The sequence below is a fragment of the Dermacentor albipictus genome, chromosome 2 (genome assembly GCF_038994185.2).
Source record: "Dermacentor albipictus isolate Rhodes 1998 colony chromosome 2, USDA_Dalb.pri_finalv2, whole genome shotgun sequence".
NCBI classification, from domain to species: Eukaryota; Metazoa; Arthropoda; class Arachnida; order Ixodida; family Ixodidae; genus Dermacentor; species Dermacentor albipictus.
In genome coordinates, this window is record NC_091822.1 from 200,372,088 (window position 1) to 200,398,438 (window position 26,351).

General features: G+C 49.8%; 1 protein-coding gene across 28 annotated transcripts in view; it reads left to right on the forward strand.

Annotated features, from left to right (window-relative positions):
- trol (terribly reduced optic lobes) overlaps positions 1–26,351 on the forward strand; it is a 604,861-nt gene that overhangs the window by 28,312 nt on the left and 550,198 nt on the right. The window contains exon 1 of one of the 28 annotated variants that reach the window (XM_065435392.1): positions 8,456–8,538. The exons of the other annotated variants lie outside the window; for them this stretch is intronic. The gene's annotated coding sequence lies outside the window, so the exon portion shown is untranslated. Of the gene's footprint in view, positions 1–8,455; positions 8,539–26,351 lie in introns of those variants that run through there. 28 annotated transcript variants of the gene reach the window in all.

A 26,351-nucleotide genomic window follows, 5' to 3' on the forward strand; every position in this document is an offset into this window, starting at 1 on the left:
CTCACCCCAGTCGGGAGCGACACTCTCTCCCGGTGGGGTCGGCAGATCCTGTTTTCGAGCGGCGTGTCGCTGCTTTTATAATCCCCGAGGCCCATTGTCACTCAAACGGCCCAATACAAAGTCAGCACACGACGGTCGTCCGAGGGGTCCAACCAGCGACCGCGCTGGCCACCCGGTTCAAAGTTCGCGCGCGCGGTGACCTCCAGGCAAGGGAGGTGCGGCGCCGGGCTGTCGGGCACACGCGAACACGTCTAAACACGCTGCTCGCCGAGGCTTCTCCCGCACGACGGCGCAGCATCTTGTCTGGTGAAGGGCGAATTATGGCGCTCGCAGGATAGATTCCGCATCTTGCAGATTCGGAATCCGGGCTTGTGGTAATGGCACAACAATGTCTAGCGATATGCTGGTTCTCCGTTAACCGAGTGAATATCCCGTGCGCGTTCAGCAAGTGCCACGCGTCACCCGCGCGTGTCGGCGTGGAGTGCCCCGGCCAAAAATACGGCCGCCGCTTCTTCCTTGGGTGTCCCCTTATTTTCGGCTTGGCTGCTCCCTCCGTGTTTTTACCTCGCGGGGTCCGCGATCGCTTTTACTTGCGCGTGTGGCGTGCTATGTACAACTCGTCAGCACGAGCGTCTCTCGCGAAGAGAAATAACTGGCTTTACTGAAGTTTTGGCGGTGCTAAATGAAAAGAATCCAGTGAATATATTTGAGCCTTTACGCGTGCTGGTTTGCCCGCCGCAGTAGCTCTACGGCTTTGCGCTGCTGAGATCGAGGGTTTGATCCCGGCGGGGCCGCAATCCAGACGCCCCTGCATTGGGTGCACATTAACGAACCCTATAGGTGGTCGAAGCTAATCCGGAACGACCGACTATGGGGACTATTAATCCGGAACGACCGACGTGCCTCGCAATCATGAGATGATGCTTTCGCCACGTAGGACCCCAGAACATTTGAGTGCTGGTTTTGTTTCTAACACTTAACGAGTAAGATCGAACGGTTAATGGTGACAGTTTTGCATAGGGCACATTTTGTTCCAAGTATGTATGCTCCCGCGGACGCTGTCTACATACCCTTCGCTTTCCTCCACACTTTCTTTGATGTTTTGTTCTCTCCTTATCAGTCCACGGCGGGCAATTCGTGGCAGTAAATGCCCGCAATTTTTCTCCACATGCCTCGTTTGCTTCCGCCAGAAAATGCGGTCTTCACTGTTCCATGCCTTCCGCGCGTGCATGTTTTTATCTGTTCTGTGTTGCGTCGCCGAAAAAACGCGCATCTCGTTCAGCCGCGCGTGCTCTGTCGCGCGGAGATGCGCTCGGGCCGCTATTCTCGTCCCGTGCATCTGCGGGTGCTCCGCACATGGCGGGCACTGAAGTTTGCGGTGCTTCGTGCAGCGGATCTGCTGCAGCATTGTGCAGCTGCTGGTTCGTGATAGCAAGGCGAGCTTATGTAAATACATCTGTGGGGATCCAACGTGGTGGCTCGTGTATGTACGAGCACAACTCGATGCTCGCTCGTTTGTTTCGGCATGGCCTCGCCGAAGTCGGTGTGCGCAGTAATCGCATGGGGGAAATACCGGTTCTGGCGATAATTCCTTTCTCTCGGAGATAGGCATGAAATTGGCACTGCGCGTTGAGGTCGGCAACAGTAAGCCATTAAGACGAAGGGACCACGACGCGAATGAGTGCTTTTTATTTATTGCAAGAACGATTGGAGAAACCGAGTATGAAAAGTGCGTGGACGTGACGCATTATGGCGTGTCATACTCCAATGTGACTACGTGTGGCCAACGAGTGGCCAGTATTAATAGTAATCGAGGGTCATAACAGCGGCAAACACAATGCAAGAGGATTGCGCTACAGGTGCGTTGAGTCGACGTGGTAGACAAGACGGAATATTGTCACTTAAAGAGTACGTATAAGGGATGTCTGTTCATAGGCGGATGAATAAAGGCGCAGCTATAATTAAATGCTATAGTATCCTGTCATATATGCGCATTAACCTGGGTGGTGTCGAATGTAACCTTCGCTACGTTACCATGGGAATAGTACTATTAAGGTAAAGGTGACCTTCTGGTGTAGAATCACTCGACCAATACACAAGCGTTGCGGCGCGTTGGATTCCTGGTCGTCGTCTGGTGCAAGTAAGGAAACGTCGCCTGCTTCTCCCGATTCCACACCACAGCTTCGAAGAGACGTTACAACTGTAAATCTACAATCTTATGTGGGAGATACGCTTTAGCAGCTCAAATGACGGAATGCGATATGTGAACTGAACTGCCTTATGGTAACACAAGCTCGAAGAAAAATGCTGCAGATCAGCACGATTACTCACTTCATATCAATTTCATCGGATCTGCTTGCTGCAACTTTTTGATAGTGTGGTTGAAAGGACATGGACTTCATAGAGCTATTCCAGTGCTGCTGTGAACCTGTACGTCAACCAGCCGGCTTGGGAATACGACATAGGCGGACTTTACCGACGAAAGCTGGTCGCCGATAATTCCTCGAGCTTCACACTTGGCTAAGGGATAACCTGCGTGCGACTCAATTTTTATGAAGAATGTAGGGCGCCAGTTCGCGCAATAGCATCGTGGGCAGAGACAAACGTAGGCAAGGAAAATGACCGGCGGATATCTCTCGTTGGCTACATGTACCGCAAAAGAGCGATATGAAAGATGAGAACGGCAAGAGGAAAATCCTGCTTCAGCTTGCCTTAATTTCAGAAAGGCGTGATTCTAGATGTGCTACCGTGATACATTGTAGTTGGTTAATTGTCCCCTTTCAATCGCTCGGGGAACCAAGAAGCAATCGATGTGTCGGTCGACTGGAGTCACCGGCGCATGTATTCGTGCTTTGCCTATCAACGAATAACCCACCGTGGTTGCTCAGTGGCTACGGTGTTGGGCTGCTGAGCACGACGCCGCGGGATCGAATCCCGGCCACGGCGGCCGCATTTAGATGGGGGCGAAATGCGAAAACACCCGTGTACCTAGATTTAGGTGCACGTTAAAGATCCCCCGGTGGTCGAAATTTCCGGAGTCCTCCACTACGGCGTGCCTCATAATCAGAAAGTGGTTTTGGCACGTAAAACCCCATAATTTAATGTTATTTTTATCAACGAATTTCAAAGTAAAAACGTAAATTGCATGCGTGCTAAAAGCAGCACAGGTGGCAGCTATTTCAGTAAGGTGAACCTATAGTATCCTTATCTTGACAAAGGTGGACCGCATAGACAGCGGACCGACATTAATAAGGCAAATGAAATATTTGCGCGCCGTAGTTTCCATCGCGCGGCCCTTTAAATTTACATTTCGTACTTTTCTTTCTCGATCCGATTTCAGATAACGTTCGACATCTAGCCAGGATACACGGAGCTTTTACGCGACTGCGAGTCGCGTCAACTATTTCTTCGCAACGCAGTGGGTTTTGATTATACTACTTGTTTTCCGAGTACCCATACGTAACAACGAGAACTCTCCTTATTTACTTGTACGCTGTGGATGGCGATGGATCGAAGGGCGCAGAGTTTTTACAGGGGCGTCAAATACAGACCGCACCACAGCTTGTGCCACACGATCATCTCGTCTCTTCTGCAGTGAACGATGCTCGAAAGAAAGGCATGAAGGTGAAATACAACAGAAATAGATATGCTATTCTAAGGCTGGGGATGCAGAAAGCAAAATAAACATCGAACATTTCCATACTATAGTTGAATAAGCTAGTATTAGTATTGTTCGTGTGTCTCCTGCTCAAAGGAACTGTAACGATACCTTCGTCAATTTGCTGCAACGGTGGTGATATCGACATGCCAGGGGCCATATTCTATAAACGTCCACTTGGTCTACATGTCCTTTTCGCCTGCTGTTGAAGGGCTGATTAACTGGGGGCACCTGTGTCCTCACACGTGCCCCAGCCCAGCCAGTCGGAACTCAAGCAGCAGACAGAATGGACGTGTTCCCTATAGGTGGACAACGCACCGCCAGGTGCATTCGCTCCGAAAGTGGTCAATCATCAACGCGAGCTAGCCAGATCACGAGTGACAGTCCGTGTACACTATACGGGAGTCGCAAAGAATATTCGAGGCTGTTCTTGCGACAGCAGTCATCGCTGGCATCGTTGTCTGCTTTTCCAGTACAGAAGTCCGACTTCATAAAGGCTCCTCCTACAGCCGTAGCCGACATAACGCTTTCTAAACGCTTCGGCAAGAGTTCAGACGCAATATGGTGGTGAAGGGATGTAGACCGGTCAGAGTGATGAACGTCTAAGGCAGTGGTAAACATGCCAGTTTGTCTGCGTCTCCAGCATGCCTGAACTGTTATACTTCCTTGTCTACCCTCCTCCAGCCGGGGACGTTATTGTGTGACATAGTGGCCACACTGAGGCTCTGCTCAAACAAACTCGCCATGTACTCGTGTTGAAACAAGTGTGGCGCTACCGAGGCTTTCAGTCGAGTTGCGCAATCCCCTGTTGCTTCTGACGCTAGGCCCAGTTTAGTTTATCTTTGCGCCCTCCTTGTTTCGCTAGACGCTCTGCAAGGGCCTGTCAACGTGCGAAAAGACAGCGTATCGTTTATTTTAGTGTGCCGTGGGCTATGCCATGCCGTTATTTATGGCTACCCGGTGGCGTAAAGCCGTTGCGCCTTTTCACTGCCGTCAAGGGTGTCTTTTAGGTTCAGCCTCATTAGGCAATGCCCGTGAGGTCACTTAACATCGATGTCTGATGTCATACTGCCAATTTTGAAATCGCACGGTATGCCAAGTTTGCTACGCGTTTGGATATTTCATCCTATTGCATGAGTTTCATGCGTTCGTCTCGCTTTCTTGAGCATCCTTGACTGGCATGTTTTCCGACGCCGACGAAGTCCGCGTCGGAAAAAGTACTATAGCCGGATACAACTTTAGAAAAAAGGGGACGCCCCGCACAGATTACCGAAGCGCGACAGCCGATTGCTTCGGCGACTAAAATAGTCCCGCTCGAAAAATCGTGCTCCTGAAACGCGTAATTCTCGGCATAAAGACATTTGTATTTTGATGACTGGTGTAGTAGAGCTCTCGTGTGCTACAGCACATGCGGGATAGCGGCAGAAAAATAGCCCCGTGCCTTCTAGAACGCTGCCCGTCGTCTGCTCTTTAGCTTCATTGCAAGTGACAAAAGTAGAAAGAGCAACTCTGCATGGCTTTTGCGCCTGTTTACATGTACACGGCGTATCTTCTACTCGTTTTCCAAGCTTAAAATGAATCAATTGCTATTGAAAAAGTAGTTACATAAAACAATGCATTTATCGCAACGATTACAAACCTGGGGCGAGAATACGGTCGAGGCAGGAAGGCACAAAATGCTTCATTCATCTTTTTAAATAAATACTCTTGGTTTTAAATGGCATAACATTTATATTTTTTTGTTTTGTGTTTTCACAATTTCACAGCACGCATTCTACAGCTTGCGCGTGCATTGAGCACTGGTGGACAGCAATCAATCGACGGTGCTACACAACGCTCGAACACCGTCGCTAGACGCTCGGCTATCTCACTGCCGACAATGATCGTTCACGCTAAGTTGACGGCGACAAATCTTTGCGTTGGAGGCTTCTCTTTGTTGAAGGAGTGCATGTCGCTCGCATCAGTGCCGTGCTGGCATCGGCAGCCTCCGAATATACGATATTTTTAAGGTGATCTTTCTTCAGTGCGGAGCTTCAATGAGCCTGGCGGATAATGGCAATTGGAGAAAGCAGATATTGCCGCACACGATCGGTTTGAACGGTACGCTTCAAAAAGTAGGAGGTCCGTGTCATGTACGAAAACTGGAACGGAGTGACGGCGTCTTCACTTACTTTTTCCGCGCTGAACACACGCGGTTGCCGGGACAGAGGCCAGGCAGAAGCCGAGAAACGAGTATTTCTAACCACATACCCTCACACGCAGAGCGCTGCAGCTTTGTCTGTTGTGCACCAGGTGGCGCTCGCTATTTCGCGATCCGTCCATATTGGGCGACATTAGACTCCGAGGGCCCCCGAAGTGTCACACTGAGGTCAGTGATGGTGGCCTGCACCTAAACGCTACGTTTTTTGGCGACAATATCCGCTCCTAGCCCAATTTTGAGTCATTTTTTCCCTCGAGCCGCACGTGGTCGAGCTGGGCCTATACTTTAGGCCTAGCGATACTGGGGCCCCTCCTCGCCGGCGCCGAGCCCGAATGGAGTGCACCGTGGAAGGGGAGGATATCTCCTCGGAAGAGTACAGCCAACAGCTCTGGACCCTCGCTTCCCTAACTTCAAAACTAGTCCAGCCCATATCACCCTGCACAGCTTCATTTGTATTCTCCCGGTGAGCGCCCAATGCGAGGCGTCCCACTGACATTTGGTTCCCATCGAGTCCTGATTGTACCTCTGATTCAAAGCAAACTGCATTTCCAAACGTAAATCCTGGATTTACGATGCGGCGGAAGCGAGCGCCATCTGGAGGTGTTGCAAGGAGCCAGGCGCGCCGCTTTATGTCCAAAATTTGCGCGCGCAAGTTTGGGAGGCCACAGCCACTCTATGAATGGTAGGAACGCAGGGAAATGGGTTCCTGGTTTTTTTTTTTTTTCGCGTGACAATTGTTTTCTCGTATGTTCAAATTAGAATCCGACGCTATCATGCCTGTAGCTTGCAAGTCGCACTTTATGGTTGTTCTACGTATTCTATCTTAAGAAATTCAATTAACACCCTTGCGCCACATTGAAGGCCTGCGTGGTTAGGGTATGCGGGGTTCGAAATTCTCCTTACCGAAACGACGCCAGGCGCCGTATTTTCTACTACGTGGCACCCTTAACGCATTCGCGTTAAGATGCAATGGTTCATCGCCCTCGAAATGCAGAGGCTACAAGCACTCGGCGAAGTGCAGCGAACAGTGCATACATTAATTGAAATCACCCGTACAACTACGAGAATAAGCATCGTACGTTTCAATAAAGAACAAGCTCAACACAAGCACCTGGACCATCAATAAAGCACTGCATGCCCCCCTCAGCAGTTGTAGTGTTGGTTTCGAGACAGCTTCGCTGGACATCCACTTTCACAGGTCCGGGATGGCGAGTAAACGTTTTTTTTTTAGCGTATTTTCGTTTTCAATTTGTGGTTATGAGGGGGAACACGGTGTACTGGAAGCTTGCGTTTAAGCGTTCGGCACTGCCCTCCAAATTGTATTAAGACTGTCTTCATTATCATTTGACAGCTATTTCTGCTCATTCAAAAAGAAGGGTCGACGTCTGAGTTCGCAGCATGCGCACGTGACCGATAGAACGCAAAGGCCTTTGACCTAAGATGTGTCGAGTGCTAGGAATAAAACTACAAAGTGTAACGAGGTGATAAGGATTAATCTCTAAAGCACGTGAACAAATTTGCCTCCGTGTTTTCTTTTTCTGCTTGCTTGAAATACCTGAATACTTACCGACTCACTCAGCTTTGTTTCCAACTTATTAGTTAGGACGATGACTGCTTAGGAAGTGATGCGCGGCACTTAAGCCGATGGAGAAGTGGCCCCAGATGCGGAGTTTAGAAGAGGGCAGCACGGGTAAGGCCAAGGATGGTTAAACTTAATGGCACTGGGCTGTTCAGCTATTGCCGGGCTCGTAACATACTGAACCACAAAAGCGTATACTTATTCCGCGTCCCAGCGTGGAGGTCCTCTTGCGCTCTGAAATGCCCCCCTTCCGCGAGACTGCCATGCGGCCGCTTTCTCACGCTCTATCGCGAGGTCTTCATTTTACACCCCCTGGAAATGGCTCTTCGTCCTTGGTCGCAAGTCGAGGCCTGCCTTTGTCACCCGCGGCCCCAGAACACGTGTTCTCCCGCGAGAGGGCAGAATCGGCGCACATGGTGCCATTGAGAGGTCGGTCGGTTCCTGCCGCGTATCTGCTCAGGCTTTCTCTACGTCACAGCGCATCTTCCAGCTTGCCTACTTGCGAGCTGGGCCTGCGCTCGCACGCTTCGGATGTCAATGTCAGGGTGGCGCTGCAATTGCGCAACTGCCCGCCCTCCCGTCGGTTCCGTGAGCGGCGGCTCTCCCGGCTTATAGTGCATACACACACTCCGGGACCTCGTGATGGACTGGCATGCAGTCGGCGTTTCGCAATGTCCCTCGGGACGCGCCCATAGAGCTCACGCCGGCGGCTATCTGCGGAAGCAGGACGTTCGCCGCGCTCGTGCATGAGTTCTGAGCCGGGAGGTGACGGTGGCGATCGCATTCCAGTCTCAAGCTTCCAAGGTGGACTGGGCGGGGATCCGTCCACTTACGACCGGGATTGGAGGCCCTGAATGGTGGATAAGTGAGCAATATCTAAAGCAGAATTACATGTTATATACCAGCGCTGTCTTGCGAACGCTTCTGCAGTAGTGCGATATTCAGTTCGAGAGGTGGTACAATTCGTGCGCAGAATTTGGAGCATTTTTTTCAACCCTCTCGTTGCAGCTGGCTGACAGCGGCCAATTTATGCGACAAGCATTCATGGAGCGCTTTCCTCTGCTTGGGCTCTGGGTGGATCACCTGCGGATCTATCTTTCAGTGAGCATCCATTGGATAAGTGAACGGACGGGATACCCTTCACTCCAACGAGGCCTCGCCGTGGGCCATGCGCAAGCAAGACCGAAATTGAATGAGTGTGGCCTTTCCGGTTGTCTTCGTTGTCTTGTGCTTTAGTGGCTGCAGCACCTCATCTGCTTTTCGTGCCTTACGCGGTGTGCGCGCCGCGTGACCCTCCCTTCTTAAGCGAATCCTTCCTCGATGCTACAAGAAGCCGAAAAAGAAAACGTATGTGGTGCTGGTGCAATGAAACGGCGAGTACCTGTGCTCCGAAGAATAGTCGGTGCTAATGTCGGTGTGCAACCTCTGCCGTATACACGCCGAAATTATAGGCACCACGTTGAGTCTCGTTTAGCTTTTCTTTAGGCGTCCTCTGTCAGTGGCTAGCAACTGGACGGGTAGCAGTGCTATTATCGGTGCCGCGTCCGTTAGCACGGCTTACTACTACCGTGCTTGGAGCGATCAGATCTGCCATGATGTGACTGCAAGGATTACTGCGACGCGTACACCCGACCAGGAGCGTGCGAAAAAGCATTGCGAAAGATGTTCTGCTATCCTGCCCTGGACAACCGGCCGTGGTGGCCTGTAGTGGCCTTGTCCTTGCGCTGCTAAGACTCAAAGTGCGGGATCGAATTCCGGCCGTGGTGGCCGCATTTCGATGGGGCCGAAATGCAAGAACGCTCCTGTACCGTGCCTTGGTGCACGTTAAAGCACCCCTCGTGGTCAAAATCAAACCCACTGCGGCTTGCCTCTTAATCATATCGTGGTTTTGGCACGAAACTTTTGATTTATTTTTCTAATAATATCCTGGACGCAATTAAAAAAACTCCGCAAATGTCATGTTTTATTCTCTCGGCATCTTAGCTGTGGTCGCTTGTTGCAAAGTAAAATTATAAAGGTTGTCCAACACTGTGCACAGCGTTCTTGGTGAATGCGTTGCCTGATATGTAATGCGAAATTGTGCATACGTTATTTTAGTCAGTTAGGGTGACGTAATGGACTGTTCACGGTAGTTGGTCATCTTAAGTCTGCATTTCATTCATGAATGGGTACAGAAGCCGCTATTTACGAATTCACTCCCCTGGTGGCTTGGATAGGTCTTTCACCAAACAGTTGCACGACTCAAATAGGTGCTTGTCATTCCATTAAGTAATCAGTAAGCTTTCGTAAAAGCCACCCCTAAGCAGAGGCGGAAACAGCCTATAGTCTCATCATGGCGGGAAAAGTGTGATGGCATCTGCAGCTTCAGTGAAGTGTGAAGTCTGTGGAGACGACAATTGAACGTTCGGGGTGATTCACGAAGCTTGCGTGTTGATGCGAGACGATCGAACACGTCTTTGCATGATCGTTACGACTTCGGACGCGACGTTCTTCTGTTAATGCACCATTTTCAGAAACGAAGATAATTGAACCATGGCGCCACTCGTCGCAGACTTACAAAGGGATGTGGGCATTTCTACGGTTAATGAGATCGGCTAGCGTTAGTGACAGATTGTATAGGCGTGGTGGACAACCCCGTGTGTTCGCATTATACTGGTACCTTCCTACCGCACTTTTTTTAAGATTCCTTAAACCCCTGGCGCTAGTGACGATGTTTCATTTATTATAAACGTCCGCAGTGTAAGCTGTTCGCGTCTCTTAAGTGGTGCAACAAATATGCGCTCGTTTGAAGAAGCCTTACGCCATGAAAGCGCTTCTAGAAGATACTAAATTTAGTCATGTTATGCCCGACAATAACCGTCCTGCGCTGGGTCAAATGTTACGACCTGGGAGACTGAACTGTATACTACGTGAACGTCTCTGCTTTTCGTGCTATGTGTTTTCTGTACCTTAGTTTAACTTCGTGATCTTAAGAATGATACTAGAAAACGTATAGAGTCCTATATCGTGTTTTTTAAAGTAGTTTGTACTTGGTTAACCTAGAGCATTGTCTCCACAATGCACCAGTGTGAGCCGTAATTAAAGCTTGTCCACTTACTGTATTGCATTGCATTTCGGCATTAATTTGCTGTCACGTGGCACTTCGTGGCATTCATCCTCTCGTGTGCCTTGTACTGATCGAAGTTTCGATTGATGCATAAACCACGTTTGAGCTTTCCGTACGCTACGGTACTCGTCTCGCGCCTGACCAGCTGCGTTCTGAATGTGTCGGGGATACACTCGCGCTACCAAATTCGATGTGTCTTCTCTCCTTGATTACATGGCCGAAAGCCAAATCGCTAAGTCTTTTCGCGGTGTAAGCGATGCTTGTCTTCCGTTTTACGTCTGCCGCCTTGCCCCCCACGCATTGTCGTCGAACGATGGCCGTGCTCCTTTCCCCTCCGTCCCCTCTGCTTCGTGGATTGACGGATCGGTGTCCCAGCGCCTGTGATCGAACGATCGTCTGGAGCGTTTCGGGGCCGCCCGTTTCGTTCGGGGCCAGGCTGGCGCACCGCAGGAGAGCAGAGGTCGCCGCGACCTCCAGAGCGCCGGTTTCCGCCATCGCGGCTCGTTCACGCGCGAGTTCTTCTGTGTCGCGGAAAACTCGCAGCTGGACGTGCGGTGCCGGCGCCGCACGTTATCGATGGATTGGGGCCAAATGAACGGTGGTCAATTTAAATACTTGCGCCCTGCCTTTGTCAGCAATCAAGCGCGATCTTCGGTGTGACTTCTCTGCTATCGCCTCTTTGTAAATATGGGAATCATGGGAAGCGCTTCCTCAGCGGCCCCCATTTTACAACCAGTGCCACTTTTTCGTGTCCCCCATAAACCTACGTCGTTTGTTAAACCGATTGACAAGTCCGGTTCGCATCGTTTGCTTCATATACACTCGCCGCAAGCAGAACTGCTACCCGTTATTCTTACCTAAAGCCAAATAGCCCGCGATTTTAGTTACGTGCCTCGGAAATGAACCACATCTGTGTGCTATGTGTATTTCATGCAGTAAAATTCATTTGACTGTGCAGACTGCATTACGAGCGAAACACCCCGCAGTTCGTGTTCGCATTTCTTCGCACGCGTCATCAGGCCATTCTCCGCTCGAAAGAGTCCAATTCGGTGATCTGCGCACATGATCATGTAAATGCCTCATAATCCATTCTTTTTCTAGTCGTTAAAATCCGCCAGCGACCGGGCCCTACATGAAGCCCTGCAGTGACCTTGACGGTATTGTTGCAGACTGTTGGTTCATACTGAACAAATGACGCATTCGCCAAATACAAGGGCGGGAAGAGAACACAGATCGAAGAGATAGGCACTGACGCAGCTTCGTCATAACTGCGCTGTCCTCTTTCCGTACTTGTATTACGCACAGCAAGTTTATTGTCCTCGAAAGCTTGTCAATAACTACGTAGTCCGTTCATATAGATTGCGAATAATGCAGTACATTGGAAGTTTTACACAAAAGTGTGCGTTGACTGTTCTTCGTACTAAAATCCCCTACCGAGTCTCCACTGCGTGCGTCAGCAGTAAACGCTCCGCGACCATCAACGCGAACGAGGACGAGCAGCAACTGGCAGCTGCGCTGTGGGAATACGCTGCATGCGCACAAAGCGCGGAGAAGTGTGGCAGCTGCGAGTGTCCGAATTGCCCGCCTGCGCCCTCTGTGCAAATCTACCCGCGTGCTTGCGAGACCTGCTGCTGTGCCCTGGGGCTTCATGTGCTCGGCAACTCCTTCCGACCGCGCGTCCTCAGCCTTCCTTTACCGCACGCGTTCGGCATGGCCACTTCATGCTCAACCTACCGGTTGTCGAGTCAGCCGAGCTACAAGCAGCATCGATGGACCTATGTGACAATGACGGAAACACCTCCAAGTGCCCATGGAGTCCTTTTGCCGCTGAGCAGTTTGGGCCAGCTTTGATCAAGACGTTCGCGGTGTCCGCGGCAACGAATTCCTGCCCCTATAGCCACTGCTTGCAGCGAACATGTGACAGTCGGAATGGGCACTTCGACTGCCCTGCCCGACGAGTTTATCTGTCTCATTGGCGCATTCCTCACGAGCGTATGCATGCAGGTCCAACTTAGCCGCATATGCAGATTCAAGAGCACTTGCTGCAGGAGCAATTATATGGACACTTCAGGTGCATTCTTGCCGTAGGCGACGCCGTGATGTCCCGTATAAAGTCCAGTGGCGATAACACCGTCGCCGCGCGTCGTATGCTGTATGTGCGAGTGAAAGCACGCGAGGGAAGTCGGCGATCGCGGCTCCATCTGGTGCCCACGATGGAGAAAGCGGAGAGCAAACGCGCCGTTTTCCGTAGCGCGAAAGGCCGTAGGCAGGTGGGAGGGAGAGGGGCGGCGTTGTGCTTCGGCAGCAACTGCTCATTTCGCGACCCGGGCGCAAGGGGAACTGACGATCGCGGTTAAGTCTCGCGTGACATGTGGAGGAAACGGGGGAAGGGGGGAGGGAAAGGGGCGGCTTGGACTCCGCCAACAAGTGCGTACTTTGCACGGCCACACGCACCGGAACTTGAAAGGGATCTATAGACGACTCATACCTTTGTGCGCTGTGTTCTCGCCGCTCTTCCGTTGAAGCGATAGACCGCACGAAGGTCGCTTCGCTCGCTGCTGCTGCCGCGCTTGCTCACACTAGCGTCCAGCTTTTTGACAGCGTGTCCGCGCTCATCGAGTGTGATGTGTTCATGTTTGCTTGTGCGCGCTGACACCGTGCTTCTTAATTTATTTAATAAGCGAATGTTTCCGAGTTTGTACAGCCGATAAAACTACTATCCTTACTTCGTATAGCTGTCTACTAATTTGCTATCTCAATCGGTGCTTCACCTTCGGGCGAAACTGGGACCGTTTTTTTTAACCGTGATATGCTCAGCTTCGCATTCTACTTCAAACGTTTAATGACTATTGACTCTAATAAAATTCGCAATTGGTCGTGGAAAGGTACGAAGTACCCAGCGACTCGCCGCTGTTGTTGCAGATCCATTCATTTTCGACTGCGGTTAGTGCGCACCATTTTTCATCATGCGCCGTGAAATAAGGTGCATATCTACATAGCAAGAAATACTTTAGCCTGTATACAGAAAACATGTCGCTCGTTGTAGTACGGGGCTACAGTTGGACGTTCGGTTAGTTTTGCCGGAGAGCAACTGCATATTTGGTGGCCTTGACAGCTGTGCATAAAGTTGCAGTTTCACCGAGTACTGGAATTGATAGGAATGGCATCTGTCACGGTGGTCACGTTTCCAGTAATGGTGGGTTGGTTTTTGGATTTTACTAACGCTTATTGGAGAAAAAATTTCTACAATCGCGACACATTCCTGAAGTTCTGTCAAGTGGACTGCTTGTGACGTCATTGCTGACGCCAGCTCCCCAGCGAACCGATTGCGCTATTGCCGAACTGCTACTTCCTTGCGCTCTGATCGCTCGATCCACTGTGTATTCTCTTCGGTGAGCAGGCCTTTTCACAATCCCCTTTTGACGGCATCGACAGAGTTCAATATCGCGAGTACATACTGTGCACAGACAAAACGATGAAAACGTGAACGGCGTCATTATGGCGCTAGTCGCGGAGGCGCCCTCTGGGTATTGTTGAGAGATGCATGCATAAGTAATGTCCCCCCCACATGGTTTGATGCGCGCGAACAGGGCGACGCCCGAGTGGGTCGTTCTCCGATAGCCTTCAACACCGCGATGGCGCGCAGTACGAGTGCTTCGGGCCCTTCCAACATTGATTGCTGTCTGCATTCTTAAGCACCAATGTTCATGGGGGAGTGCGGGGACCTTGCCTTTTGCTTTCTGCCGTACACGCACTGCTTTCCTGTTTCGGTGAATGCTGTGCACGTGGTGCTTCGGTCGACTTGAAATGAATTCGCGCACAGGCAGCGATTCAGCTGAGGTCCGGGGCAGCGTTCGTACCATCAGTTGCGTGTGGTCAATGAGCACAATCGAAACCCAGGTCGAGCTTTCTTTCATTTCTGTCAGATTTACTTCGTATAAGTGGCGCCTTTGTCAATACTATCATTGTTTTTGAGAGAGCTGGCAGCACTACAATCGGCATTGCAAGGCTAGAATCCCAAAAGCCGCATTTTTAATGTAACCGACTATCGTACATCAACCCATCTTCTTCGTCAGATGAAGCTCCTGTCGCATGTCAAGAGGTCACCTTTTCTCGCAGTTAGTATAAAGTCGGCATGTTTAGGCAAAGTGATTGGGTTTCTCAAAGAGGCCCCCTTTGCTGCAGTATAGACCGGGCCCAATCAGTAGCATCTTCCGTATCGTGTCCTCGGTTTTCCTGTTTTCAATGAACGCAACCACTTAATACTCGCAAATGAGGCTAAATCAGTGTGGTCGTGAGCATTTTCAGACATAAATGCAGGGACAGCAGTAAACAGGATATGGTTTTATACGAAGCGAAAATTGAGCAAATCGGCTCTAACAGTCTTCTTGTGCACGCGGGCTAAAGCCTGCATTGGCAGCGGAATCTGACCAATTAAGCCTACGAGAATGCTGTCCGTATTCCGCTCGTCTCCAACACACGAGCAGCGCGTCGCAAAAGCTGGAACGCTGTTTAAATCTGATTATCATTGTGGCTTAGCATCGCAGCGGGGCCTCCGCAAGTTCGCGACCTTCTGAGGGAAGTTCGTTTGCGGCACTGTGACTCGTATTGTTCACCCGAAGGCATGCTGTAGCCTGGCGGTATTAATTCTCGCAGCACGAAAACCTTTGTCATTGCTTTAGCACTTACGTTCGGTCACTTCACTGCACCTCACTAAAGCCGCGCTGGCAAGAGCCCAGTGTGCGCGACTAGGCATGCTGGCGCTGTTTTCAGGCAGCACTGCGGCGACGTAGAGCGCGCAAACTGCGATTCAGACGTCACCCATGACACTCCCGTTATTCGAGACCGTGCAGAAGTGGCCTCCAATCTTATCCTTCTCCATGGATTGGTACCAAATGAGCTTTTCTGCAGAGCGTTTGCATAGCCGCGGTGTTGCAGCAAGTGCATGTCGCCTGAACTTTACCTTTGGTGGCTACTCGCAAGCCCTTTTCCTTGCATCTGTATTCTCTGGACTACGTTTTTTCTTTTTTTTGCAACGCCGGTATGGCATTATAGCAGAAGGAGAAAAGACGTGTACGAATGTCCCGTAAATCAATATACAAACACAATTTAGAGGAACTATTAAAAGAGCCAACTACAAGTGGCCAATATATGTCCTGGTACAGCGTCAATAATAAAATGCACGAAATTTTCCCAAAAAAGACGAGGCGGTATCTAACCGTTTCGTGCAACGTGGCCTTGGAAGAAGCACGGGTTTGACTTAATCTACTGGGGTAATTGATTGTAAATGTTTTTGCAGAAGCGCTACAGCTGCGTGGAACCAAAGTGCTACAATTTTGGGACCATGAAAGTTAAAAGTGCTCTGCTTAATTGCACTGCTTCGCATACTGTCGCCTATAGTAAACGGCACGGCGAGCTTGCTGGTGTGCGTGCATCAATGGCTGCTTATTACGACTCGAGCTCCTCAGGCCTGAGGCCACCGAACCACAGCGTGAATCAACGCTGCCTGAGAAGCCTCATAGAATTGTCGGTGGTCAACAACCAATGCGTCCGCGTGATTCCCGTTGAGAGCGTGTAAGACACGGACCAGCGTTAAGGGCGCAACGCGCACAGCTGGGCGGTGCAGTGTGCCGGGCGCATGGTTACGGGCAACGTGCAGCCGCGTCAGTGGCGGTACCGCAACTTGCATGCGGAGACCATGTGAGTCCGTGTGAGTGGATGCCATGGCAGCTTGGCTCGCGGCCGCAGTGGCCCCCGGCGAGGCATCGAGGCTCCGGCCGCGCTCTACCCCGTTGCAAGCGGGACGAGCTGAGAGGGAACGCGAGGCGCATTGCTTCCTACGATTATTCGAGGGGACTCTTGCGCTTCAGCCACCGTGGCAATGATAGATGCAGTACGTGGATTTGTCTGAGCTTCGTGCTTGGGGCTTCAGACGTTCTTGTGGCCTCGTTTCTTACGCGTTATCTGGCCCTAAACTTCAAAGCAATGCTTTTCTTTTATTGTGCAGAAAGTAATAGCCCTGCAAGCACGCGTAATCGCTGCTAATTGCAGTGGTTCCGCTTTCCGATGCATCCGTGACGTAATGGTTTCAATATTGCGCTTCCGTGCTTGTGGTCTTGTGTTCGAATTCTGCCGACGGAGAGATTCAATAATGTTAATTTAATTACTTACAACGCAGTACATACGGCACAGCGCGTGCACCACTCTTCGCTAAGATGGGGCCTGGCGCATGGGCGACTGTCTTCCCTCGGCGAGAGCTCTCGGCGAGCTCACGAAACGGACTTGTCGACCACGCACTGAACTTATTCTGCGGTTTTGGGGATTGTTGCAGCGTACTCGGCTTGCACTTCTAGGAGCATACAATGAGTTGCCCAAACAGAAGCTTGCTTTGGTGCTAGAGTGCTTTAATTACATCCTTATCTGAAAGATGCCGGATGTGAACGTAAACAACTCGAAGAGTACTCGAACATTTGAAATTTTTTCAATTACTCTTTTCCAATCAAATGTTTTCACACGGCAGACAGGAGGAGCAACGTTGGAGAGAAATGAAACGAGCAGTTCCACGGGAAAGTAAAGAAATTGGACTTCTCGTTCACTTTAATTTCTTTTTGGAATAAAATTGAGGGAACTAGACTTCCAGACAAGGCTTTCACTTTGTTTGACAATAGACAACAAATGCTTCAGTCACATTGCTTTAAGCATCTGTTTACATCGATAAAACGCATCCGCATAACCATGCAAGAAACGTCCGGAAGACATTACAGAGGGAATTAACACTCGCGTCTCATACAAGGCGTGTAAGTTTTTCGAAGAACTGTATCGAGCTTCTATAAGCTGAGAACAAAACACATCTCAAGGTGCAACAGTTCTGGGCATGTACACAAGCAAACTGCCTGAGAAGGGCAATAATTTGGAGACTAAGATTGGTTTTCGGGAAAGAGCTTACGCAATATATTGTTTGAAAGGTAGACAGGCACCGTTCTTTTGGCCAAACTTATTTAACAATGCAGAAGTTACAGGGAAGCATGTTTTCTATAGTAGGTTAAGCCGCAAAGGACTTTCGACTGTTCAGCATTTATATTCATACATGCCTGCAGCGTCAGAATAGCGAGTAAATTGAGTCCTTATCATATAATAATGCGCTTCTACAGCAGATTTTCCTTAGTGTGGTTGCCCGACTGAAACCCTTTACACTACTTCCAGGAATATATGGCTGTTGCCCCGTGAAACTTATTGCGCGCGATAGCTCACCGACTAAATAATTGAGCACGAGCAAAGTGTTCCAACGGTCGAGAAGCGACTCAAATTTCCCCACATTTTCACGTAGGCGTCAAAGCTGCTGCGGGCTGTCAGAGTTGTCGGACGATCTCGCCGCTGCCGCCAGGCGAAGGTCGTACAGAACTTGGGAGGAACTAAGCGTACAGGGTTTATTTGCAGTATTTACATTTTAAACACGAGATACATTCGACAGTCGAGCGTGGCTCCCAAATAGAGCACGAAAGACGAAGCATACAGCATGCGAGCACGAAGCTCCAGACACGCAGCACAGAGCACACTGACGAGCACACTTGGCAGCCGACAATCAGCCGCTCATAAACACTCCATTGGCCCCTAGTTCCCTAGGTGAGGGAAACGGCTATCCAATCGGACTGTCCATAGTCGTTGGGGCGTAGTCGATCCGACTTGGAGTAGGAGGGCTCACGCACTTTGGATTCCCAGAACCCGAGTTGAGCGCATTAATTGCCTTTTCCCCGTTTTCCGCTTGAGGCTTTGCCATGTTACCCGGTCCAATCCTTCTGAGGAACCGGAAGCGTGTTGCTGCCAAGACCGCATCCCCCGCGTCCACCTTGACATACTCTTTCAAAACCCGCGTTAAGCACTACGCTCACATCGGGCTCAAAGTATCGCGGCCTTTAGGTCCGTCTTAAGTTTTAACATGCAAACTTTTTCTGCCGAACCTCGCCACGTGCGACCCTAACTCAGAACCCCGCCGTTTATACTAACATTTCGACTCCGCGCGGTCTGACTATTATTGGCTCTCCGCACATTGGGAACTTGTAGCAATGGGATGTTTCTGTTGGCACTACCGGCGCGATCCTTAGTTTACTTGCAGTGTCTGCTACTGCAGACACACCGCCCGCTTTTTTCTTCACAGCTCTTAGTTAACGTCTGCGTAGCTTTTCCCCGTATGTTTTCTTAGTCGGTTAGCAGGAAGCCCCGCGTCGTGCTTAACGAGGGACACTGATTCATGCACTAAAATCGGTGCAACATCATGGTGGTGAAATTTCCCAGCCTAGTCGCCTGCCTGCACTGGCAGGGCAGTGGGGTAACCTGCAGCAGTTTTTACGACTGCCCTTGTTTTAGCCTGGGAATAATGTACGCAGCAAAGCTCACAATTGCGGCAGGCTTAGGTCAGAATTCCTGTAAAGTGCCGACAGGTGGCCCGCCTCCGTAAGGTAACCTAACCGAACTATGTGGATGACTTCCTGTTTTGCGAAAACTGTCGCACCATAACGTCACCGTTCAGGTCTCCCAATATTACATCAATCCATATAAAGTAAGATTATTGTCCGTTATCACTTCAGTGTTCGCTCTGACGTATCGTTGAAAGAGGGGGGGGTCCTATGAGAAATCGGACGGAAAAGGCAGCGAGGTGAACCGGGACAGGAGTTTTTGGTTTGCTACCCTACAATGGCCGCGCAGCCTCATCGAAGAATCCGTTGTCCGTTACTCCACAGTGGCTTAAACGCCACTAAAACGTGATGTGTCATTGCTCGTCGTCTTCCGTGTAGCGTTCTCCCTTGTGAAAAGTTGTCGCTGTCCACCGACTTCCGTTAGTCTACGGTCTGAGGTTATCCATCGGGAGGCTGGGTGGACGCAGAAGTAAACCAAGCAAGGCCTCGCGTTGCAAGCATGGTGGTGCAACCCGACAAATTTAGGTTCACGTATGAGGCCATTGTTGTATATTTGGTTCAGGCCTTTAGAAATCTCCTGAACATCTTAGTTCCTTCCGCGTTTTAGCTCTTCACTAGATATGCTCAGAGATCAAATGTAGAGCAAATCTTCGGCAAAAATATCGCCAGTGTGCCGTCCCTTACGTTCGTTCCGCTGCAAACGCTAGGTCAATGTGCGAGTCATGCGTAGAAGCCATACGTGGGACAGGTAGTGCTGCCCACATGTAGGCGCTCATCGCCGCCAGGATGGGGCCTTTGACAGGCGGCGTTCCTTTAGTCATAATGCGCAAATGATCAGCCTTTTTCTTTCTGGAAGTTTCGCAACGCTGTCACTTCTGGTCGCCATAGTGTACTGGAGTCAACAGAATTTCTCGGCAAAAACGAGTCTGGTATCCTGCGTATCTTGTTTTGTTTAATTTTCATCGAGAGAGAGAGAGAAAATGATAAAAGAAACGCAGGGAGGTTAACCAGCACTGAGCCCGGTTGGCTACCCTACACTGGGGAAAGGGAAAGGGGGACGGAAAGATGAAAAGAAGAGAAAGTACACTGGAGATATCAGTCGGTCACTCAGTCCGAATCACAGGCGCTCACTCAATCCGGTCGCTTTCAAATATCGCAGCAGCGCTTTTGTGGCCTTTTGTAGCTGCGATATGCGAGGCCATGGTCCCAAGATCTTCTTCAAGGTGAACGGCTTCCCATCTAGCTGATTGAGAGCTGTGCAGAGGTCTTGCCTTTCGTTTTCATAAGATGGGCAGTAGCACAGTAGGTGTTCTATGGTTTCCTCGACACCGCAGGCATTGCACTCGGCGCTATCAGCCATTCCAATCAGAAATGCATAAGCATTTGTGAATGCGACTCCCAAACGTAAGCGGCACAGCACTGTTTCCTCATTTCGCGGAAGACCTGGTAACAGCCGCAGTTGCATAGAGGGATCGAGGGAATGCAAGCGGTGGTGAGTGAATTCAGATGTGTGCCACTTCTCCAATGTCAAAGAGCGCGCTAGCTTGCCTAAGTGTTGGGCTGCATCGGTCCGCGATAAAGGTATTGAAACAAGGGTTGCTCCTTCGTGTGCTTTTCTAGCAGCTTCGTCAGCGAGGTCGTTGCCGGAGATACCGCAATGACCAGGCAGCCACTGAAACACGACGTCGTGTCCTTTCGCGATCATGATATGGTGCATTTCTCGTATCTCCGACACGAGTTGTTCACATGACCCGCGACGAAGAGATGCCAGAAGACATTGTAAGGCCGCCTTGGAATCGCAGAATATAGCCCACCGATTAGCCGGTTGGTTATTTATATAATCAACGGCACCTCGGAGGGCAACAAGCTCCGAACCAGTCGATGTTGTCAAATGAGAAATCTTGTATTGGATGCTTAGTGATCGTGATGGTATAACCACTGCGCTGGTGGAGCTGGTCTGAGTGGAAGAGCCATCCGTATATATGTGTATTCGATCAAAGTAGAAAGTGTGCAAACAATCCAGAGCTGCTTGCTTCAAGGCCAAGGTAGGCAGGTCGGTCTTCTTTCTTATTCCTGGAACCGTAAGACGCACTTGAGGTTGTTTTAAACACCACAAAGCTGAGGTTGAACGTGCAGAGGGTGTGAAACCCGATGGTAAGGAGGCACGATGGATGCTGACCTTGTTGGAGAAAGACGCCTGTGGTCGTCGTTCCGGCAGGCACGCAAGAGAGCTTGACTGCATCCGTGAAACATGACGAACATGGGCTCTAAGCGTTTCGGTACTAATATAAGTCGTGATCGGATGGTCTTGAGCCATTACAATGGTTCCAGCTGTTGAGGCGCTGCGCGGAAGGCCTAGGCAAACACGTAGTGCCTGCGCCTGCACGCTCTGAAGTTCTCGAAGATTTGACTTGCATGTTTTAGCAAGCACGGGAGAACTGTAGCGTAGGAATCCGATGAACAGTGCTCGATATAACTGTAGCATGGAGCCCACTGACGATCCCCATCTTTTGCCGGCGATGAACTTGAAGACGTGAACAATAGATGTGAGCTTCTTCTTTAAGTGGGCAACATGAGGGCTCCAAGTAAGGTCTCGGTCTACAATGACGCCCAAAAACCGGTGACTTCTCTTGTAGGAGATAGGCTGACCATTGATGCATACCGGATAAGGAGTCATCGCTTTTCGCGTAAAAGCGACTAACGCACATTTGTCTGTTGAGATGGTAAGGCCTTGTGCGTGAAGGTAGTCAGATGCCTGTGTTGCTGCTTTCTGTAGCCGTGCGCGAACCTGCAGGCGAGTAACCGCTGATGTCCAGATGCAGATGTCGTCGGCGTAGATTGAAACACTCACTGTTTCCGGTAGGGATTCGGCCAGCCCAAGAAGCGCGAGGTTGAAAAGAATAGGGCTTAGAACACCACCTTGGGGAACGCCTCGGCATGTGTAGTGGTCGGTAGTCGGACCATGTTCCGTTCGTACGAACAAGGACCTTTGTGTCAAGTAGTTACTGACCCATCGATATACTCGTCCTCCTAGCTCTATTGAATTTTCATCGAGTTTCCGTACGAATATAAAGCACACTAAAAGCCACATGCTTGTAACAAGTAACGTTTAATCGGCGCCTTTATCGGAACTTTCAAAGCAACCTCTCCTTATTCCCTCCGAATTGTGGAACCATATTGACACGTTACTGACATACACTCCCTTCCTACAGTAGGCACCCGCGTGCACAACTTGGGCAGTTGTCAGCTCTTGTTTATTTTGGCTATTGCCATAGGTAGTCGCTCATTTAAAAGGCGATATGCTTTCAAGCAGTGACGCGTCTATGCGCGTTTCACACTTGTGGTGATAATTTTCTGCGAAATGAATGTTCAGGAAAGCCACTCATCTTTAATCTCGCGACACCAGATAACTGCATGAAGCTTTTGTAAAGCAGCCCGTTCTATTAACATTGTTTGCTCTCTGTGCTCAAGCTTCGCGTCTCATCGCTGTTATCGTGGGTAGGCACCCCTGCAACACAATAGGCCTGTATCTGCTACTTGGATGCAATACGAGTTGCGAGTCTGCTACTTGGATGAAAGTTTGGTGACGACAGCGGTCGCCGCATTCCCCTCACGCCCGGCGGCGTTCAGAGCACGTTGATATTGCGGAATCTGCAGCTTTCTTCGAAGCAAGGAAGGCTGGCTTAGTCCGAGGTCCTCGTTAACCTGACTACGTTCAGCAGATGCGTCATGAATGCGTAATGTACGGCGGGATAGCGGACGTGCAAGGAGATTTTTAACCAGGTATACGACTTGATGAGACGGATAAGGATAGGATGTAGCATCGGCTAGTGTGCGCTGCTTGTTAACGAGCGTGGCTCCACTCTGCAATGGTTCAGGTACCTGTCCACTTAACCTCGTCTGGTTTACTTTTCCTCTTTGCTTTCTGCGCTTTCGGGGCAGCGCACAGAAATTTCGCCACGGCGCTCAAATAGTCGCCTGGTGGTCCTCGACATGTGTACTTACTTGTCCTTAGTCCTGGGCGGGCGCATGCCTATGCTGAATAAAGTATAAACGGCTGGTGAATTTCAAATAAAGCTCCAGTTGGCAGTCAGCGCTTGTCTGTGGTATGCGTTTCCTTGTATCCTTGCTTTATTCGCGCTGTTTAACCTCAGTTCTACTTGGCCTTAATTTGCTTGGAAAAAAATCGTTAATACAATAGAAATACAATAGAAATACAATACGAAGTACCTTTTGTGTTCAACAGTGAAAATATTATAATGCAATATTATAAACTTCAATCTATTTTTCGTGCATTAAGCTGTGCCGCGAGAGTCCGATTCTCACTACAGCATGCTTTAACGCTATATAAGGCGTTCTTTTTTACGTAGTTGTATACGCCAAGATTGTGCATCAACAGCAAAAGCATTGATGAAAGTAACGAGGCTTAAAATCCGTCGCATATATATTTATACACATGTGATTGGAATTGTGCGGCAAGCTTGAATAAATATTCAAAATCTTTTAGTAGAACGAGGGAAAGTACGCGATTGTTGTTGTTGTTTTTGTTTGTTTTTTGTCGGTGTATGGAGTTTTATGCAGCGGGTCCAATTTTTAATTTTTCACAATGCCTTTAACGAGGAATCAAGTGGATGGATAGGTGCTTTTTAGGCCTGCTACACGAACTAGTCGATGATTTCATATCTCATGTCCCTGCAGAGAATGTGCACTTAATGTGAATACTGACTAAACTCTTGGAGAACTCGCTCAACAATTAAATTCTTATTCTGTTCTGTAGCGTTAGGATTTTTTATTCTGACGATATAAGAACTGTGGTGAAATTAAGTTTTAGATCAACGAAATTGTCGTCTGAAAGGGTAAATTAATGCTATGAACTCATGATTGCAAATGATGCCATTTGGCGCCGATAGATGTCACCAAATAAGTTTTGCGACTGTGCCTTAAAGTTTTTCATGCAACACATGTTGTGAGCTGTTTAGTTCAGGCTTCTTATTGTACGTCCATAATTCTGTCGGAAAATATATCAATATACCTTTAGGAGAGCTCGTGGTGTCAGAATGCGCGTTCAGAATTCTCAGTGGTCTGGCTTTGATCGCTAAATGCGCAAAATTGGGAAATGGGCCGCCGCACAGACGCACAGAAAAATCGAGCGCATACCTACTGGTTTATTGCAACGTAAGGCTTTGAAGTTTTTTGGGCATGCGAATTGTGCGACCGCCTTTGAATGTTGTAGCGCGTAGTATCGCGTTATTGTGTGAATTTTCTGGTTTCCATTTTTTCCCTCTTCTTTCTTTTTATTCTCTTTAGCCCTTTCCCCAGCACAGGGCAGCCAGCCGGTACTTACGCTGGCTAACCTCCCCGTCTTTCCTCCCGTTTGTCTCCTTCCCTCCTTTGGCGTTGGAAAATATAGCATTACAACACAGCGCACATGCGCATATGTATATATATTAGACGTCACTTACTCTTTCGATAAACTTTCACGATCTCTCGGCGCACGCGTTCTCGCTTCTTGCTGTGGCGTCTCGCCGTTGCAGGCAGCGCGGGCACATCTGACAGCCCTTCATCACTTTCGACGGTCAGCCAATGCTCCCGTGCGCGCTCGTCAGGCTGGCGCGCCCTTTGGAGCAGACGGCCCGTGCTGTGCACTACACATGCTGCGCGCACTGGAAGAGCACTGCTCCAGCTCAATTGCACGCTGCATGCGTAATTGATTTCGTGCGGCAACGCAGACTCGATGCACGCCGGTCTCTGCTTCTGCCAGCGACGAGCTTGCGTGCACGCGAAGCATGCATTCTCCGCCCGGGTCACCGGGGCAGCCGGTTCCGTTGCTGCGTGACAAGACGCCGTCCCGCTTGTGCCTCTCGCTGGCGCCGGGTCGATGTGGCCTTGCCTGCCGCCTACAGAACGTCGACACGCGTTTGTTCCTTCGCGCTAATTGACTACCTATATAGCCGCGTTATCTGCGTTGTACTTGCACTTCGTCATTGGCTTACACTTACTGCCCGGATCGGCCGCGCTGGGAATGCAAGGAACAATCGGTACGCATTGCGGTCTCGTATCTGAGCGCCCGCATCGCAGTCGGGTAGGTTAAACGCGGCCCCGCCCCACGTTACACACCGCGCCGCCGCCGTAGCTTGGCGTGTCTATTTTTACGCCCCGCAAGTATCGTCCTCATTCGTGTGCTCACTCTGCCTCAATTTGTTAGCCTAACGGACCCTCGACTACGTAGCAGTAAAGCCTGTGAGGCATGTCCAATTATTACATAAGGCTAGCTTCATTCAGAGCATTTATCAAACTGTATTGGCGACTTAATGGCGTATACGCACGTGCTCATTTCAACCACGATTGGTGTCGTGAAATCGACGCGCTGCAGAGATCTCGCGCCGATAGTGTTGGGAAAATCATTCGGCCTTAATTCGTATGCGCAGTGATCCGATTTCATTTTCCGCGTCGAGAGTAAAGGCAAGCTTTATTTTTTATTTAGCTGGGAATGTTTAGAGCTTATCGTGCGTGCGCATATTTATACATCGAAACGAAAGGAAATCTCTCGCTGCCCACGGATAAGGTCGACCGCACAACAATCAACGCCAGAAAATTTTCCTTTTTACAGATAGTTGCCAAGCATAGCTGGCTTTTTTTTTTTACTGGCATCGGATGCAGCGCGAAAGTTCTGCTAGCCGTGGCGAATTTATTTGCGCCATTTTTTTGCGCTAATTTATTTGCACCCTTACTGAGCCAAGGGTGGGTCCTAGCGGTCACTTCTGTCCCTCCGTCGCTCCTATGCCCGCGCGCCACTTTTCCAGTCTGTGCCGCCGGAAAGCTAATTAAGCGAGCGCCGTGCCTTTAATGACTCCATGTTGTGTGTGCGCTCGAAAACCTAGATGTACGGCCGCGAGTTGTGCTCTTCATAATGCATAATTCAACACTTGTCTTATGGCAGTGGAAGGAGAACTATATCTAATTAAGCCGGGGGGGGGGGGGGGGGGGTGCGTGTTTCTTCTTGCTCGCAGATTTTTTTTATCAATGTTGTGTACGACTTAATGGCAATGTTCGTGAGCGTGCCACAATTTGACTGCATAACCATGCATTTTTCTCGTGAAGCGTATTCGGTCTGAGCTATGAAAAAACCATGATCACAACGGAGATCTGGAATATGAAATTTGGCTTTGAAATGCGCGTTTTGGCAGAACTGTTGGTATCTTTTATTGAATGCATCCGGGTCCTTACTTTAAGGCTTACTTGGGAGAGAGAGAGAGAGAGAGAAAAGGGAGGAAGGCAGGGAGGGTAATAAAACTGAGTCCAGTTTGCTACCCTACGCGATTGGAGGGAGATGGGCCAGTGAAACAAAGCGTATTCTTGAGATGGGTACGTCTGGCGAAACAAGATACCGCTCG